This window comes from Schistocerca cancellata, unplaced genomic scaffold (genome assembly GCF_023864275.1).
Source record: "Schistocerca cancellata isolate TAMUIC-IGC-003103 unplaced genomic scaffold, iqSchCanc2.1 HiC_scaffold_435, whole genome shotgun sequence".
NCBI lineage: Eukaryota > Metazoa > Arthropoda > Insecta > Orthoptera > Acrididae > Schistocerca > Schistocerca cancellata.
The window spans coordinates 116,802-131,682 of record NW_026046452.1 but is presented as its reverse complement, the minus strand read 5'-3'; the positions used below and the strand labels follow the sequence as shown (position 1 = coordinate 131,682).

Here is a 14,881-nt window from a genome sequence, read left to right as displayed (position 1 = left end):
GGCGAGGCGAGGAAGCCCACATCGCTACCAGTGGACCCTCCAGCACGACACTGCCACACCCCGCACAGGCCCTCCGCTGAACACCAGGGACAAGATGCGTCCTCCGCTAGTGTCGAAGGCTGCACGCGCCCAGCGAATGACAGGGGGTGCAACGAGCAGCAGTGCGTCTCACACACGCGGCGGTGCGCCCGCCAATTCGGCCGTCACTCTGCTGGGACGCCGGGCGTGCCTCCCCGCGCCGTCCTCGAGGAACTGGCGGTTGCGGAAGGAAGCGCTTTCGTCAAATGCGGCCGAAAACTAACATTTTGTGTGTTGGGAGAAAAGCCGAACGCGAATTCTGCCGTGCTCCTACATTAGATGAGCGCCAACGGCCATACCATGATGAATACACCGGTTCTCGTCCGATCACCGAAGTTAAGCATCATCGGGCCCGGCTAGTACTTGGATGGGTGACCGCCTGGGAAACCCGGGTGCTGTTGGCTCCCTTACTGTTTTTTTTTTGTTATGTCGCCAGCCCAATTTTCAAACTACCTTTCTGTTGTGACAAAGATGCTTCCTTATGCCTTTTAAACTACTGTAATGGAACGAAAATGCAGTAATTAACTCAGTTTGAGGGAGAATGTGCTAACCAAGTTTGCCAAGAAGACTTTGAAAACGACAAAACAGTACGAATCGGCAGGTGATTTCTGAAATACGTCACCGCCTATTGTCGTGTAGGAGTGTAGAGTTCCAAATTTGATTTGTAACCACGAATTTATTCCTTAGTCGTCTCGTCTCGTCTCGTCTCGTCTCGTCCCGCAGACGTTTGTCGTGCTTGCGCTGTCATATGGACCACGACCCGAGCGGCAGCGAGCGGCAGTCGAGCAAAGTCGGGACAAGTCGGGACGGGGACAGGGACAGGGATAGGAATGGTGCGAATGCACTGCAAACTACGCAGACACCTGGTGTGAGGCGAGGCGAGGCGAAGCGTGGCGAGGCGAGGAAGCCCACATCGCTACCAGTGGACCCTCCAGCACGACACTGCCACACCCCGCACAGGCCCTCCGCTGAACACCAGGGACAAGATGCGTCCTCCGCTAGTGTCGAAGGCTGCACGCGCCCAGCGAATGACAGGGGGTGCAACGAGCAGCAGTGCGTCTCACACACGCGGCGGTGCGCCCGCCAATTCGGCCGTCACTCTGCTGGGACGCCGGGCGTGCCTCCCCGCGCCGTCCTCGAGGAACTGGCGGTTGCGGAAGGAAGCGCTTTCGTCAAATGCGGCCGAAAACTAACATTTTGTGTGTTGGGAGAAAAGCCGAACGCGAATTCTGCCGTGCTCCTACATTAGATGAGCGCCAACGGCCATACCATGATGAATACACCGGTTCTCGTCCGATCACCGAAGTTAAGCATCATCGGGCCCGGCTAGTACTTGGATGGGTGACCGCCTGGGAAACCCGGGTGCTGTTGGCTCCCTTACTGTTTTTTTTTTGTTATGTCGCCAGCCCAATTTTCAAACTACCTTTCTGTTGTGACAAAGATGCTTCCTTATGCCTTTTAAACTACTGTAATGGAACGAAAATGCAGTAATTAACTCAGTTTGAGGGAGAATGTGCTAACCAAGTTTGCCAGAAGACTTTGAAAACGACAAAACAGTACGAATCGGCAGGTGATTTCTGAAATACGTCACCGCCTATTGTCGTGTAGGAGTGTAGAGTTCCAAATTTGATTTGTAACCACGAATTTATTCCTTAGTCGTCTCGTCTCGTCTCGTCTCGTCTCGTCCCGCAGACGTTTGTCGTGCTTGCGCTGTCATATGGACCACGACCCGAGCGGCAGCGAGCGGCAGTCGAGCAAAGTCGGGACAAGTCGGGACGGGGACAGGGACAGGGATAGGAATGGTGCGAATGCACTGCAAACTACGCAGACACCTGGTGTGAGGCGAGGCGAGGCGAAGCGTGGCGAGGCGAGGAAGCCCACATCGCTACCAGTGGACCCTCCAGCACGACACTGCCACACCCCGCACAGGCCCTCCGCTGAACACCAGGGACAAGATGCGTCCTCCGCTAGTGTCGAAGGCTGCACGCGCCCAGCGAATGACAGGGGGTGCAACGAGCAGCAGTGCGTCTCACACACGCGGCGGTGCGCCCGCCAATTCGGCCGTCACTCTGCTGGGACGCCGGGCGTGCCTCCCCGCGCCGTCCTCGAGGAACTGGCGGTTGCGGAAGGAAGCGCTTTCGTCAAATGCGGCCGAAAACTAACATTTTGTGTGTTGGGAGAAAAGCCGAACGCGAATTCTGCCGTGCTCCTACATTAGATGAGCGCCAACGGCCATACCATGATGAATACACCGGTTCTCGTCCGATCACCGAAGTTAAGCATCATCGGGCCCGGCTAGTACTTGGATGGGTGACCGCCTGGGAAACCCGGGTGCTGTGGCTCCCTTACTGTTTTTTTTTTGTTATGTCGCCAGCCCAATTTTCAAACTACCTTTCTGTTGTGACAAAGATGCTTCCTTATGCCTTTTAAACTACTGTAATGGAACGAAAATGCAGTAATTAACTCAGTTTGAGGGAGAATGTGCTAACCAAGTTTGCCAAGAAGACTTTGAAAACGACAAAACAGTACGAATCGGCAGGTGATTTCTGAAATACGTCACCGCCTATTGTCGTGTAGGAGTGTAGAGTTCCAAATTTGATTTGTAACCACGAATTTATTCCTTAGTCGTCTCGTCTCGTCTCGTCTCGTCTCGTTCCGCAGACGTTTGTCGTGCTTGCGCTGTCATATGGACCACGACCCGAGCGGCAGCGAGCGGCAGTCGAGCAAAGTCGGGACAAGTCGGGACGGGACAGGGACAGGGATAGGAATGGTGCGAATGCACTGCAAACTACGCAGACACCTGGTGTGAGGCGAGGCGAGGCGAAGCGTGGCGAGGCGAGGAAGCCCACATCGCTACCAGTGGACCCTCCAGCACGACACTGCCACACCCCGCACAGGCCCTCCGCTGAACACCAGGGACAAGATGCGTCCTCCGCTAGTGTCGAAGGCTGCACGCGCCCAGCGAATGACAGGGGGTGCAACGAGCAGCAGTGCGTCTCACACACGCGGCGGTGCGCCCGCCAATTCGGCCGTCACTCTGCTGGGACGCCGGGCGTGCCTCCCCGCGCCGTCCTCGAGGAACTGGCGGTTGCGGAAGGAAGCGCTTTCGTCAAATGCGGCCGAAAACTAACATTTTGTGTGTTGGGAGAAAAGCCGAACGCGAATTCTGCCGTGCTCCTACATTAGATGAGCGCCAACGGCCATACCATGATGAATACACCGGTTCTCGTCCGATCACCGAAGTTAAGCATCATCGGGCCCGGCTAGTACTTGGATGGGTGACCGCCTGGGAAACCCGGGTGCTGTTGGCTCCCTTACTGTTTTTTTTTTTTTTGTTATGTCGCCAGCCCAATTTTCAAACTACCTTTCTGTTGTGACAAAGATGCTTCCTTAAGCCTTTTAAACTATTGTAATGGAACGAAAATGCAGTAATTAACTCAGTTTGAGGGAGAATGTGCTAACCAAGTTTGCCAAGAAGACTTTGAAAACGACAAAACACTACGAATCGGCAGGTGATTTCTGAAATACGTCACCGCCTATTGTTGTGTAGGTGTGTTGAGTTCCAAATTTGATTTGTAACCACGAACTTATTCCTTAGTCGTCTCGTCTCGTCTCGTCTCGTCCCGCAGACGTTTGTCGTGCTTGCGCTGTCATATGGACCACGACCCGAGCGGCAGCGAGCGGCAGTCGAGCAAAGTCGGGACAAGTCGGGACGGGGACAGGGACAGGGATAGGAATGGTGCGAATGCACTGCAAACTACGCAGACACCTGGTGTGAGGCGAGGCGAGGCGAAGCGTGGCGAGGCGAGGAAGCCCACATCGCTACCAGTGGACCCTCCAGCACGACACTGCCACACCCCGCACAGGCCCTCCGCTGAACACCAGGGACAAGATGCGTCCTCCGCTAGTGTCGAAGGCTGCACGCGCCCAGCGAATGACAGGGGGTGCAACGAGCAGCAGTGCGTCTCACACACGCGGCGGTGCGCCCGCCAATTCGGCCGTCACTCTGCTGGGACGCCGGGCGTGCCTCCCCGCGCCGTCCTCGAGGAACTGGCGGTTGCGGAAGGAAGCGCTTTCGTCAAATGCGGCCGAAAACTAACATTTTGTGTGTTGGGAGAAAAGCCGAACGCGAATTCTGCCGTGCTCCTACATTAGATGAGCGCCAACGGCCATACCATGATGAATACACCGGTTCTCGTCCGATCACCGAAGTTAAGCATCATCGGGCCCGGCTAGTACTTGGATGGGTGACCGCCTGGGAAACCCGGGTGCTGTTGGCTCCCTTACTGTTTTTTTTTTTGTTATGTCGCCAGCCCAATTTTCAAACTACCTTTCTGTTGTGACAAAGATGCTTCCTTATGCCTTTTAAACTACTGTAATGGAACGAAAATGCAGTAATTAACTCAGTTTGAGGGAGAATGTGCTAACCAAGTTTGCCAAGAAGACTTTGAAAACGACAAAACAGTACGAATCGGCAGGTGATTTCTGAAATACGTCACCGCCTATTGTCGTGTAGGAGTGTAGAGTTCCAAATTTGATTTGTAACCACGAATTTATTCCTTAGTCGTCTCGTCTCGTCTCGTCTCGTCTCGTCCCGCAGACGTTTGTCGTGCTTGCGCTGTCATATGGACCACGACCCGAGCGGCAGCGAGCGGCAGTCGAGCAAAGTCGGGACAAGTCGGGACGGGGACAGGGACAGGGATAGGAATGGTGCGAATGCACTGCAAACTACGCAGACACCTGGTGTGAGGCGAGGCGAGGCGAAGCGTGGCGAGGCGAGGAAGCCCACATCGCTACCAGTGGACCCTCCAGCACGACACTGCCACACCCCGCACAGGCCCTCCGCTGAACACCAGGGACAAGATGCGTCCTCCGCTAGTGTCGAAGGCTGCACGCGCCCAGCGAATGACAGGGGGTGCAACGAGCAGCAGTGCGTCTCACACACGCGGCGGTGCGCCCGCCAATTCGGCCGTCACTCTGCTGGGACGCCGGGCGTGCCTCCCCGCGCCGTCCTCGAGGAACTGGCGGTTGCGGAAGGAAGCGCTTTCGTCAAATGCGGCCGAAAACTAACATTTTGTGTGTTGGGAGAAAAGCCGAACGCGAATTCTGCCGTGCTCCTACATTAGATGAGCGCCAACGGCCATACCATGATGAATACACCGGTTCTCGTCCGATCACCGAAGTTAAGCATCATCGGGCCCGGCTAGTACTTGGATGGGTGACCGCCTGGGAAACCCGGGTGCTGTTGGCTCCCTTACTGTTTTTTTTTTTTTTGTTATGTCGCCAGCCCAATTTTCAAACTACCTTTCTGTTGTGACAAAGATGCTTCCTTAAGCCTTTTAAACTATTGTAATGGAACGAAAATGCAGTAATTAACTCAGTTTGAGGGAGAATGTGCTAACCAAGTTTGCCAAGAAGACTTTGAAAACGACAAAACACTACGAATCGGCAGGTGATTTCTGAAATACGTCACCGCCTATTGTTGTGTAGGTGTGTTGAGTTCCAAATTTGATTTGTAACCACGAACTTATTCCTTAGTCGTCTCGTCTCGTCTCGTCTCGTCCCGCAGACGTTTGTCGTGCTTGCGCTGTCATATGGACCACGACCCGAGCGGCAGCGAGCGGCAGTCGAGCAAAGTCGGGACAAGTCGGGACGGGGACAGGGACAGGGATAGGAATGGTGCGAATGCACTGCAAACTACGCAGACACCTGGTGTGAGGCGAGGCGAGGCGAAGCGTGGCGAGGCGAGGAAGCCCACATCGCTACCAGTGGACCCTCCAGCACGACACTGCCACACCCCGCACAGGCCCTCCGCTGAACACCAGGGACAAGATGCGTCCTCCGCTAGTGTCGAAGGCTGCACGCGCCCAGCGAATGACAGGGGGTGCAACGAGCAGCAGTGCGTCTCACACACGCGGCGGTGCGCCCGCCAATTCGGCCGTCACTCTGCTGGGACGCCGGGCGTGCCTCCCCGCGCCGTCCTCGAGGAACTGGCGGTTGCGGAAGGAAGCGCTTTCGTCAAATGCGGCCGAAAACTAACATTTTGTGTGTTGGGAGAAAAGCCGAACGCGAATTCTGCCGTGCTCCTACATTAGATGAGCGCCAACGGCCATACCATGATGAATACACCGGTTCTCGTCCGATCACCGAAGTTAAGCATCATCGGGCCCGGCTAGTACTTGGATGGGTGACCGCCTGGGAAACCCGGGTGCTGTTGGCTCCCTTACTGTTTTTTTTTTGTTATGTCGCCAGCCCAATTTTCAAACTACCTTTCTGTTGTGACAAAGATGCTTCCTTATGCCTTTTAAACTACTGTAATGGAACGAAAATGCAGTAATTAACTCAGTTTGAGGGAGAATGTGCTAACCAAGTTTGCCAAGAAGACTTTGAAAACGACAAAACAGTACGAATCGGCAGGTGATTTCTGAAATACGTCACCGCCTATTGTCGTGTAGGAGTGTAGAGTTCCAAATTTGATTTGTAACCACGAATTTATTCCTTAGTCGTCTCGTCTCGTCTCGTCTCGTCTCGTCCCGCAGACGTTTGTCGTGCTTGCGCTGTCATATGGACCACGACCCGAGCGGCAGCGAGCGGCAGTCGAGCAAAGTCGGGACAAGTCGGGACGGGGACAGGGACAGGGATAGGAATGGTGCGAATGCACTGCAAACTACGCAGACACCTGGTGTGAGGCGAGGCGAGGCGAAGCGTGGCGAGGCGAGGAAGCCCACATCGCTACCAGTGGACCCTCCAGCACGACACTGCCACACCCCGCACAGGCCCTCCGCTGAACACCAGGGACAAGATGCGTCCTCCGCTAGTGTCGAAGGCTGCACGCGCCCAGCGAATGACAGGGGGTGCAACGAGCAGCAGTGCGTCTCACACACGCGGCGGTGCGCCCGCCAATTCGGCCGTCACTCTGCTGGGACGCCGGGCGTGCCTCCCCGCGCCGTCCTCGAGGAACTGGCGGTTGCGGAAGGAAGCGCTTTCGTCAAATGCGGCCGAAAACTAACATTTTGTGTGTTGGGAGAAAAGCCGAACGCGAATTCTGCCGTGCTCCTACATTAGATGAGCGCCAACGGCCATACCATGATGAATACACCGGTTCTCGTCCGATCACCGAAGTTAAGCATCATCGGGCCCGGCTAGTACTTGGATGGGTGACCGCCTGGGAAACCCGGGTGCTGTTGGCTCCCTTACTGTTTTTTTTTTGTTATGTCGCCAGCCCAATTTTCAAACTACCTTTCTGTTGTGACAAAGATGCTTCCTTATGCCTTTTAAACTACTGTAATGGAACGAAAATGCAGTAATTAACTCAGTTTGAGGGAGAATGTGCTAACCAAGTTTGCCAAGAAGACTTTGAAAACGACAAAACAGTACGAATCGGCAGGTGATTTCTGAAATACGTCACCGCCTATTGTCGTGTAGGAGTGTAGAGTTCCAAATTTGATTTGTAACCACGAATTTATTCCTTAGTCGTCTCGTCTCGTCTCGTCTCGTCTCGTCCCGCAGACGTTTGTCGTGCTTGCGCTGTCATATGGACCACGACCCGAGCGGCAGCGAGCGGCAGTCGAGCAAAGTCGGGACAAGTCGGGACGGGGACAGGGACAGGGATAGGAATGGTGCGAATGCACTGCAAACTACGCAGACACCTGGTGTGAGGCGAGGCGAGGCGAAGCGTGGCGAGGCGAGGAAGCCCACATCGCTACCAGTGGACCCTCCAGCACGACACTGCCACACCCCGCACAGGCCCTCCGCTGAACACCAGGGACAAGATGCGTCCTCCGCTAGTGTCGAAGGCTGCACGCGCCCAGCGAATGACAGGGGGTGCAACGAGCAGCAGTGCGTCTCACACACGCGGCGGTGCGCCCGCCAATTCGGCCGTCACTCTGCTGGGACGCCGGGCGTGCCTCCCCGCGCCGTCCTCGAGGAACTGGCGGTTGCGGAAGGAAGCGCTTTCGTCAAATGCGGCCGAAAACTAACATTTTGTGTGTTGGGAGAAAAGCCGAACGCGAATTCTGCCGTGCTCCTACATTAGATGAGCGCCAACGGCCATACCATGATGAATACACCGGTTCTCGTCCGATCACCGAAGTTAAGCATCATCGGGCCCGGCTAGTACTTGGATGGGTGACCGCCTGGGAAACCCGGGTGCTGTTGGCTCCCTTACTGTTTTTTTTTTGTTATGTCGCCAGCCCAATTTTCAAACTACCTTTCTGTTGTGACAAAGATGCTTCCTTATGCCTTTTAAACTACTGTAATGGAACGAAAATGCAGTAATTAACTCAGTTTGAGGGAGAATGTGCTAACCAAGTTTGCCAAGAAGACTTTGAAAACGACAAAACAGTACGAATCGGCAGGTGATTTCTGAAATACGTCACCGCCTATTGTCGTGTAGGAGTGTAGAGTTCCAAATTTGATTTGTAACCACGAATTTATTCCTTAGTCGTCTCGTCTCGTCTCGTCTCGTCTCGTCCCGCAGACGTTTGTCGTGCTTGCGCTGTCATATGGACCACGACCCGAGCGGCAGCGAGCGGCAGTCGAGCAAAGTCGGGACAAGTCGGGACGGGGACAGGGACAGGGATAGGAATGGTGCGAATGCACTGCAAACTACGCAGACACCTGGTGTGAGGCGAGGCGAGGCGAAGCGTGGCGAGGCGAGGAAGCCCACATCGCTACCAGTGGACCCTCCAGCACGACACTGCCACACCCCGCACAGGCCCTCCGCTGAACACCAGGGACAAGATGCGTCCTCCGCTAGTGTCGAAGGCTGCACGCGCCCAGCGAATGACAGGGGGTGCAACGAGCAGCAGTGCGTCTCACACACGCGGCGGTGCGCCCGCCAATTCGGCCGTCACTCTGCTGGGACGCCGGGCGTGCCGCCCCGCGCCGTCCTCGAGGAACTGGCGGTTGCGGAAGGAAGCGCTTTCGTCAAATGCGGCCGAAAACTAACATTTTGTGTGTTGGGAGAAAAGCCGAACGCGAATTCTGCCGTGCTCCTACATTAGATGAGCGCCAACGGCCATACCATGATGAATACACCGGTTCTCGTCCGATCACCGAAGTTAAGCATCATCGGGCGCGGCTAGTACTTGGATGGGTGACCGCCTGGGAAACCCGGGTGCTGTTGGCTCCCTTACTGTTTTTTTTTTGTTATGTCGCCAGCACAATTTTCAAACTACCTTTCTGTTGTGACAAAGATGCTTCCTTAAGCCTTTTAAACTACTGTAATGGAACGAAAATGCAGTAATTAACTCAGTTTGAGGGAGAATGTGCTAACCAAGTTTGCCAAGAAGACTTTGAAAACGACAAAACAGTACGAATCGGCAGGTGATTTCTGAAATACGTCACCGCCTATTGTCGTGTAGGAGTGTAGAGTTCCAAATTTGATTTGTAACCACGAATTTATTCCTTAGTCGTCTCGTCTCGTCTCGTCTCGTCTCGTCCCGCAGACGTTTGTCGTGCTTGCGCTGTCATATGGACCACGACCCGAGCGGCAGCGAGCGGCAGTCGAGCAAAGTCGGGACAAGTCGGGACGGGGACAGGGACAGGGATAGGAATGGTGCGAATGCACTGCAAACTACGCAGACACCTGGTGTGAGGCGAGGCGAGGCGAAGCGTGGCGAGGCGAGGAAGCCCACATCGCTACCAGTGGACCCTCCAGCACGACACTGCCACACCCCGCACAGGCCCTCCGCTGAACACCAGGGACAAGATGCGTCCTCCGCTAGTGTCGAAGGCTGCACGCGCCCAGCGAATGACAGGGGGTGCAACGAGCAGCAGTGCGTCTCACACACGCGGCGGTGCGCCCGCCAATTCGGCCGTCACTCTGCTGGGACGCCGGGCGTGCCTCCCCGCGCCGTCCTCGAGGAACTGGCGGTTGCGGAAGGAAGCGCTTTCGTCAAATGCGGCCGAAAACTAACATTTTGTGTGTTGGGAGAAAAGCCGAACGCGAATTCTGCCGTGCTCCTACATTAGATGAGCGCCAACGGCCATACCATGATGAATACACCGGTTCTCGTCCGATCACCGAAGTTAAGCATCATCGGGCCCGGCTAGTACTTGGATGGGTGACCGCCTGGGAAACCCGGGTGCTGTTGGCTCCCTTACTGTTTTTTTTTTGTTATGTCGCCAGCCCAATTTTCAAACTACCTTTCTGTTGTGACAAAGATGCTTCCTTATGCCTTTTAAACTACTGTAATGGAACGAAAATGCAGTAATTAACTCAGTTTGAGGGAGAATGTGCTAACCAAGTTTGCCAAGAAGACTTTGAAAACGACAAAACAGTACGAATCGGCAGGTGATTTCTGAAATACGTCACCGCCTATTGTCGTGTAGGAGTGTAGAGTTCCAAATTTGATTTGTAACCACGAATTTATTCCTTAGTCGTCTCGTCTCGTCTCGTCTCGTCTCGTCCCGCAGACGTTTGTCGTGCTTGCGCTGTCATATGGACCACGACCCGAGCGGCAGCGAGCGGCAGTCGAGCAAAGTCGGGACAAGTCGGGACGGGGACAGGGACAGGGATAGGAATGGTGCGAATGCACTGCAAACTACGCAGACACCTGGTGTGAGGCGAGGCGAGGCGAAGCGTGGCGAGGCGAGGAAGCCCACATCGCTACCAGTGGACCCTCCAGCACGACACTGCCACACCCCGCACAGGCCCTCCGCTGAACACCAGGGACAAGATGCGTCCTCCGCTAGTGTCGAAGGCTGCACGCGCCCAGCGAATGACAGGGGGTGCAACGAGCAGCAGTGCGTCTCACACACGCGGCGGTGCGCCCGCCAATTCGGCCGTCACTCTGCTGGGACGCCGGGCGTGCCGCCCCGCGCCGTCCTCGAGGAACTGGCGGTTGCGGAAGGAAGCGCTTTCGTCAAATGCGGCCGAAAACTAACATTTTGTGTGTTGGGAGAAAAGCCGAACGCGAATTCTGCCGTGCTCCTACATTAGATGAGCGCCAACGGCCATACCATGATGAATACACCGGTTCTCGTCCGATCACCGAAGTTAAGCATCATCGGGCGCGGCTAGTACTTGGATGGGTGACCGCCTGGGAAACCCGGGTGCTGTTGGCTCCCTTACTGTTTTTTTTTTGTTATGTCGCCAGCACAATTTTCAAACTACCTTTCTGTTGTGACAAAGATGCTTCCTTAAGCCTTTTAAACTACTGTAATGGAACGAAAATGCAGTAATTAACTCAGTTTGAGGGAGAATGTGCTAACCAAGTTTGCCAAGAAGACTTTGAAAACGACAAAACAGTACGAATCGGCAGGTGATTTCTGAAATACGTCACCGCCTATTGTCGTGTAGGAGTGTAGAGTTCCAAATTTGATTTGTAACCACGAATTTATTCCTTAGTCGTCTCGTCTCGTCTCGTCTCGTCTCGTCCCGCAGACGTTTGTCGTGCTTGCGCTGTCATATGGACCACGACCCGAGCGGCAGCGAGCGGCAGTCGAGCAAAGTCGGGACAAGTCGGGACGGGGACAGGGACAGGGATAGGAATGGTGCGAATGCACTGCAAACTACGCAGACACCTGGTGTGAGGCGAGGCGAGGCGAAGCGTGGCGAGGCGAGGAAGCCCACATCGCTACCAGTGGACCCTCCAGCACGACACTGCCACACCCCGCACAGGCCCTCCGCTGAACACCAGGGACAAGATGCGTCCTCCGCTAGTGTCGAAGGCTGCACGCGCCCAGCGAATGACAGGGGGTGCAACGAGCAGCAGTGCGTCTCACACACGCGGCGGTGCGCCCGCCAATTCGGCCGTCACTCTGCTGGGACGCCGGGCGTGCCTCCCCGCGCCGTCCTCGAGGAACTGGCGGTTGCGGAAGGAAGCGCTTTCGTCAAATGCGGCCGAAAACTAACATTTTGTGTGTTGGGAGAAAAGCCGAACGCGAATTCTGCCGTGCTCCTACATTAGATGAGCGCCAACGGCCATACCATGATGAATACACCGGTTCTCGTCCGATCACCGAAGTTAAGCATCATCGGGCCCGGCTAGTACTTGGATGGGTGACCGCCTGGGAAACCCGGGTGCTGTTGGCTCCCTTACTGTTTTTTTTTTGTTATGTCGCCAGCCCAATTTTCAAACTACCTTTCTGTTGTGACAAAGATGCTTCCTTATGCCTTTTAAACTACTGTAATGGAACGAAAATGCAGTAATTAACTCAGTTTGAGGGAGAATGTGCTAACCAAGTTTGCCAAGAAGACTTTGAAAACGACAAAACAGTACGAATCGGCAGGTGATTTCTGAAATACGTCACCGCCTATTGTCGTGTAGGAGTGTAGAGTTCCAAATTTGATTTGTAACCACGAATTTATTCCTTAGTCGTCTCGTCTCGTCTCGTCTCGTCTCGTCCCGCAGACGTTTGTCGTGCTTGCGCTGTCATATGGACCACGACCCGAGCGGCAGCGAGCGGCAGTCGAGCAAAGTCGGGACAAGTCGGGACGGGGACAGGGACAGGGATAGGAATGGTGCGAATGCACTGCAAACTACGCAGACACCTGGTGTGAGGCGAGGCGAGGCGAAGCGTGGCGAGGCGAGGAAGCCCACATCGCTACCAGTGGACCCTCCAGCACGACACTGCCACACCCCGCACAGGCCCTCCGCTGAACACCAGGGACAAGATGCGTCCTCCGCTAGTGTCGAAGGCTGCACGCGCCCAGCGAATGACAGGGGGTGCAACGAGCAGCAGTGCGTCTCACACACGCGGCGGTGCGCCCGCCAATTCGGCCGTCACTCTGCTGGGACGCCGGGCGTGCCGCCCCGCGCCGTCCTCGAGGAACTGGCGGTTGCGGAAGGAAGCGCTTTCGTCAAATGCGGCCGAAAACTAACATTTTGTGTGTTGGGAGAAAAGCCGAACGCGAATTCTGCCGTGCTCCTACATTAGATGAGCGCCAACGGCCATACCATGATGAATACACCGGTTCTCGTCCGATCACCGAAGTTAAGCATCATCGGGCGCGGCTAGTACTTGGATGGGTGACCGCCTGGGAAACCCGGGTGCTGTTGGCTCCCTTACTGTTTTTTTTTTGTTATGTCGCCAGCACAATTTTCAAACTACCTTTCTGTTGTGACAAAGATGCTTCCTTAAGCCTTTTAAACTACTGTAATGGAACGAAAATGCAGTAATTAACTCAGTTTGAGGGAGAATGTGCTAACCAAGTTTGCCAAGAAGACTTTGAAAACGACAAAACAGTACGAATCGGCAGGTGATTTCTGAAATACGTCACCGCCTATTGTCGTGTAGGAGTGTAGAGTTCCAAATTTGATTTGTAACCACGAATTTATTCCTTAGTCGTCTCGTCTCGTCTCGTCTCGTCTCGTCCCGCAGACGTTTGTCGTGCTTGCGCTGTCATATGGACCACGACCCGAGCGGCAGCGAGCGGCAGTCGAGCAAAGTCGGGACAAGTCGGGACGGGGACAGGGACAGGGATAGGAATGGTGCGAATGCACTGCAAACTACGCAGACACCTGGTGTGAGGCGAGGCGAGGCGAAGCGTGGCGAGGCGAGGAAGCCCACATCGCTACCAGTGGACCCTCCAGCACGACACTGCCACACCCCGCACAGGCCCTCCGCTGAACACCAGGGACAAGATGCGTCCTCCGCTAGTGTCGAAGGCTGCACGCGCCCAGCGAATGACAGGGGGTGCAACGAGCAGCAGTGCGTCTCACACACGCGGCGGTGCGCCCGCCAATTCGGCCGTCACTCTGCTGGGACGCCGGGCGTGCCGCCCCGCGCCGTCCTCGAGGAACTGGCGGTTGCGGAAGGAAGCGCTTTCGTCAAATGCGGCCGAAAACTAACATTTTGTGTGTTGGGAGAAAAGCCGAACGCGAATTCTGCCGTGCTCCTACATTAGATGAGCGCCAACGGCCATACCATGATGAATACACCGGTTCTCGTCCGATCACCGAAGTTAAGCATCATCGGGCGCGGCTAGTACTTGGATGGGTGACCGCCTGGGAAACCCGGGTGCTGTTGGCTCCCTTACTGTTTTTTTTTTGTTATGTCGCCAGCACAATTTTCAAACTACCTTTCTGTTGTGACAAAGATGCTTCCTTAAGCCTTTTAAACTACTGTAATGGAACGAAAATGCAGTAATTAACTCAGTTTGAGGGAGAATGTGCTAACCAAGTTTGCCAAGAAGACTTTGAAAACGACAAAACAGTACGAATCGGCAGGTGATTTCTGAAATACGTCACCGCCTATTGTCGTGTAGGAGTGTAGAGTTCCAAATTTGATTTGTAACCACGAATTTATTCCTTAGTCGTCTCGTCTCGTCTCGTCTCGTCTCGTCCCGCAGACGTTTGTCGTGCTTGCGCTGTCATATGGACCACGACCCGAGCGGCAGCGAGCGGCAGTCGAGCAAAGTCGGGACAAGTCGGGACGGGGACAGGGACAGGGATAGGAATGGTGCGAATGCACTGCAAACTACGCAGACACCTGGTGTGAGGCGAGGCGAGGCGAAGCGTGGCGAGGCGAGGAAGCCCACATCGCTACCAGTGGACCCTCCAGCACGACACTGCCACACCCCGCACAGGCCCTCCGCTGAACACCAGGGACAAGATGCGTCCTCCGCTAGTGTCGAAGGCTGCACGCGCCCAGCGAATGACAGGGGGTGCAACGAGCAGCAGTGCGTCTCACACACGCGGCGGTGCGCCCGCCAATTCGGCCGTCACTCTGCTGGGACGCCGGGCGTGCCTCCCCGCGCCGTCCTCGAGGAACTGGCGGTTGCGGAAGGAAGCGCTTTCGTCAAATGCGGCCGAAAACTAACATTTTGTGTGTTGGGAGAAAAGCCGAACGCGAA

The 14,881-nt window shown here is 55.2% G+C and overlaps 15 non-coding genes across 15 annotated transcripts; all 15 read left to right on the top strand.

Annotated features, from left to right (window-relative positions):
* The first annotated feature begins 363 nt into the window (after positions 1–363).
* On the top strand, positions 364–482 carry LOC126125461 (5S ribosomal RNA). Its single transcript, XR_007526503.1, has one exon. It is a non-coding gene; the product is annotated as a 5S ribosomal RNA (ribosomal RNA).
* An 851-nt stretch (positions 483–1,333) lies between these two features.
* LOC126125460 (5S ribosomal RNA) lies at positions 1,334–1,452 on the top strand. The gene has a single exon (XR_007526502.1). It is a non-coding gene; the product is annotated as a 5S ribosomal RNA (ribosomal RNA).
* Positions 1,453–2,302: 850 nt separating this feature from the next.
* On the top strand, positions 2,303–2,421 carry LOC126125516 (5S ribosomal RNA). The gene has a single exon (XR_007526552.1). It is a non-coding gene; the product is annotated as a 5S ribosomal RNA (ribosomal RNA).
* An 849-nt stretch (positions 2,422–3,270) lies between these two features.
* LOC126125459 (5S ribosomal RNA) lies at positions 3,271–3,389 on the top strand. The gene has a single exon (XR_007526501.1). It is a non-coding gene; the product is annotated as a 5S ribosomal RNA (ribosomal RNA).
* Positions 3,390–4,239: 850 nt separating this feature from the next.
* LOC126125457 (5S ribosomal RNA) lies at positions 4,240–4,358 on the top strand. The gene has a single exon (XR_007526499.1). It is a non-coding gene; the product is annotated as a 5S ribosomal RNA (ribosomal RNA).
* An 852-nt stretch (positions 4,359–5,210) lies between these two features.
* On the top strand, positions 5,211–5,329 carry LOC126125456 (5S ribosomal RNA). Its single transcript, XR_007526498.1, has one exon. It is a non-coding gene; the product is annotated as a 5S ribosomal RNA (ribosomal RNA).
* Positions 5,330–6,179: 850 nt separating this feature from the next.
* Positions 6,180–6,298, top strand: LOC126125454 (5S ribosomal RNA). Its single transcript, XR_007526497.1, has one exon. It is a non-coding gene; the product is annotated as a 5S ribosomal RNA (ribosomal RNA).
* Positions 6,299–7,149: 851 nt separating this feature from the next.
* On the top strand, positions 7,150–7,268 carry LOC126125453 (5S ribosomal RNA). Its single transcript, XR_007526496.1, has one exon. It is a non-coding gene; the product is annotated as a 5S ribosomal RNA (ribosomal RNA).
* Positions 7,269–8,119: 851 nt separating this feature from the next.
* On the top strand, positions 8,120–8,238 carry LOC126125452 (5S ribosomal RNA). The gene has a single exon (XR_007526495.1). It is a non-coding gene; the product is annotated as a 5S ribosomal RNA (ribosomal RNA).
* Positions 8,239–9,089: 851 nt separating this feature from the next.
* On the top strand, positions 9,090–9,208 carry LOC126125510 (5S ribosomal RNA). The gene has a single exon (XR_007526547.1). It is a non-coding gene; the product is annotated as a 5S ribosomal RNA (ribosomal RNA).
* Positions 9,209–10,059: 851 nt separating this feature from the next.
* On the top strand, positions 10,060–10,178 carry LOC126125451 (5S ribosomal RNA). The gene has a single exon (XR_007526494.1). It is a non-coding gene; the product is annotated as a 5S ribosomal RNA (ribosomal RNA).
* Positions 10,179–11,029: 851 nt separating this feature from the next.
* On the top strand, positions 11,030–11,148 carry LOC126125509 (5S ribosomal RNA). Its single transcript, XR_007526546.1, has one exon. It is a non-coding gene; the product is annotated as a 5S ribosomal RNA (ribosomal RNA).
* An 851-nt stretch (positions 11,149–11,999) lies between these two features.
* On the top strand, positions 12,000–12,118 carry LOC126125450 (5S ribosomal RNA). The gene has a single exon (XR_007526493.1). It is a non-coding gene; the product is annotated as a 5S ribosomal RNA (ribosomal RNA).
* Positions 12,119–12,969: 851 nt separating this feature from the next.
* On the top strand, positions 12,970–13,088 carry LOC126125508 (5S ribosomal RNA). Its single transcript, XR_007526545.1, has one exon. It is a non-coding gene; the product is annotated as a 5S ribosomal RNA (ribosomal RNA).
* An 851-nt stretch (positions 13,089–13,939) lies between these two features.
* Positions 13,940–14,058, top strand: LOC126125506 (5S ribosomal RNA). Its single transcript, XR_007526543.1, has one exon. It is a non-coding gene; the product is annotated as a 5S ribosomal RNA (ribosomal RNA).
* The last annotated feature ends 823 nt before the right edge of the window (positions 14,059–14,881 follow it).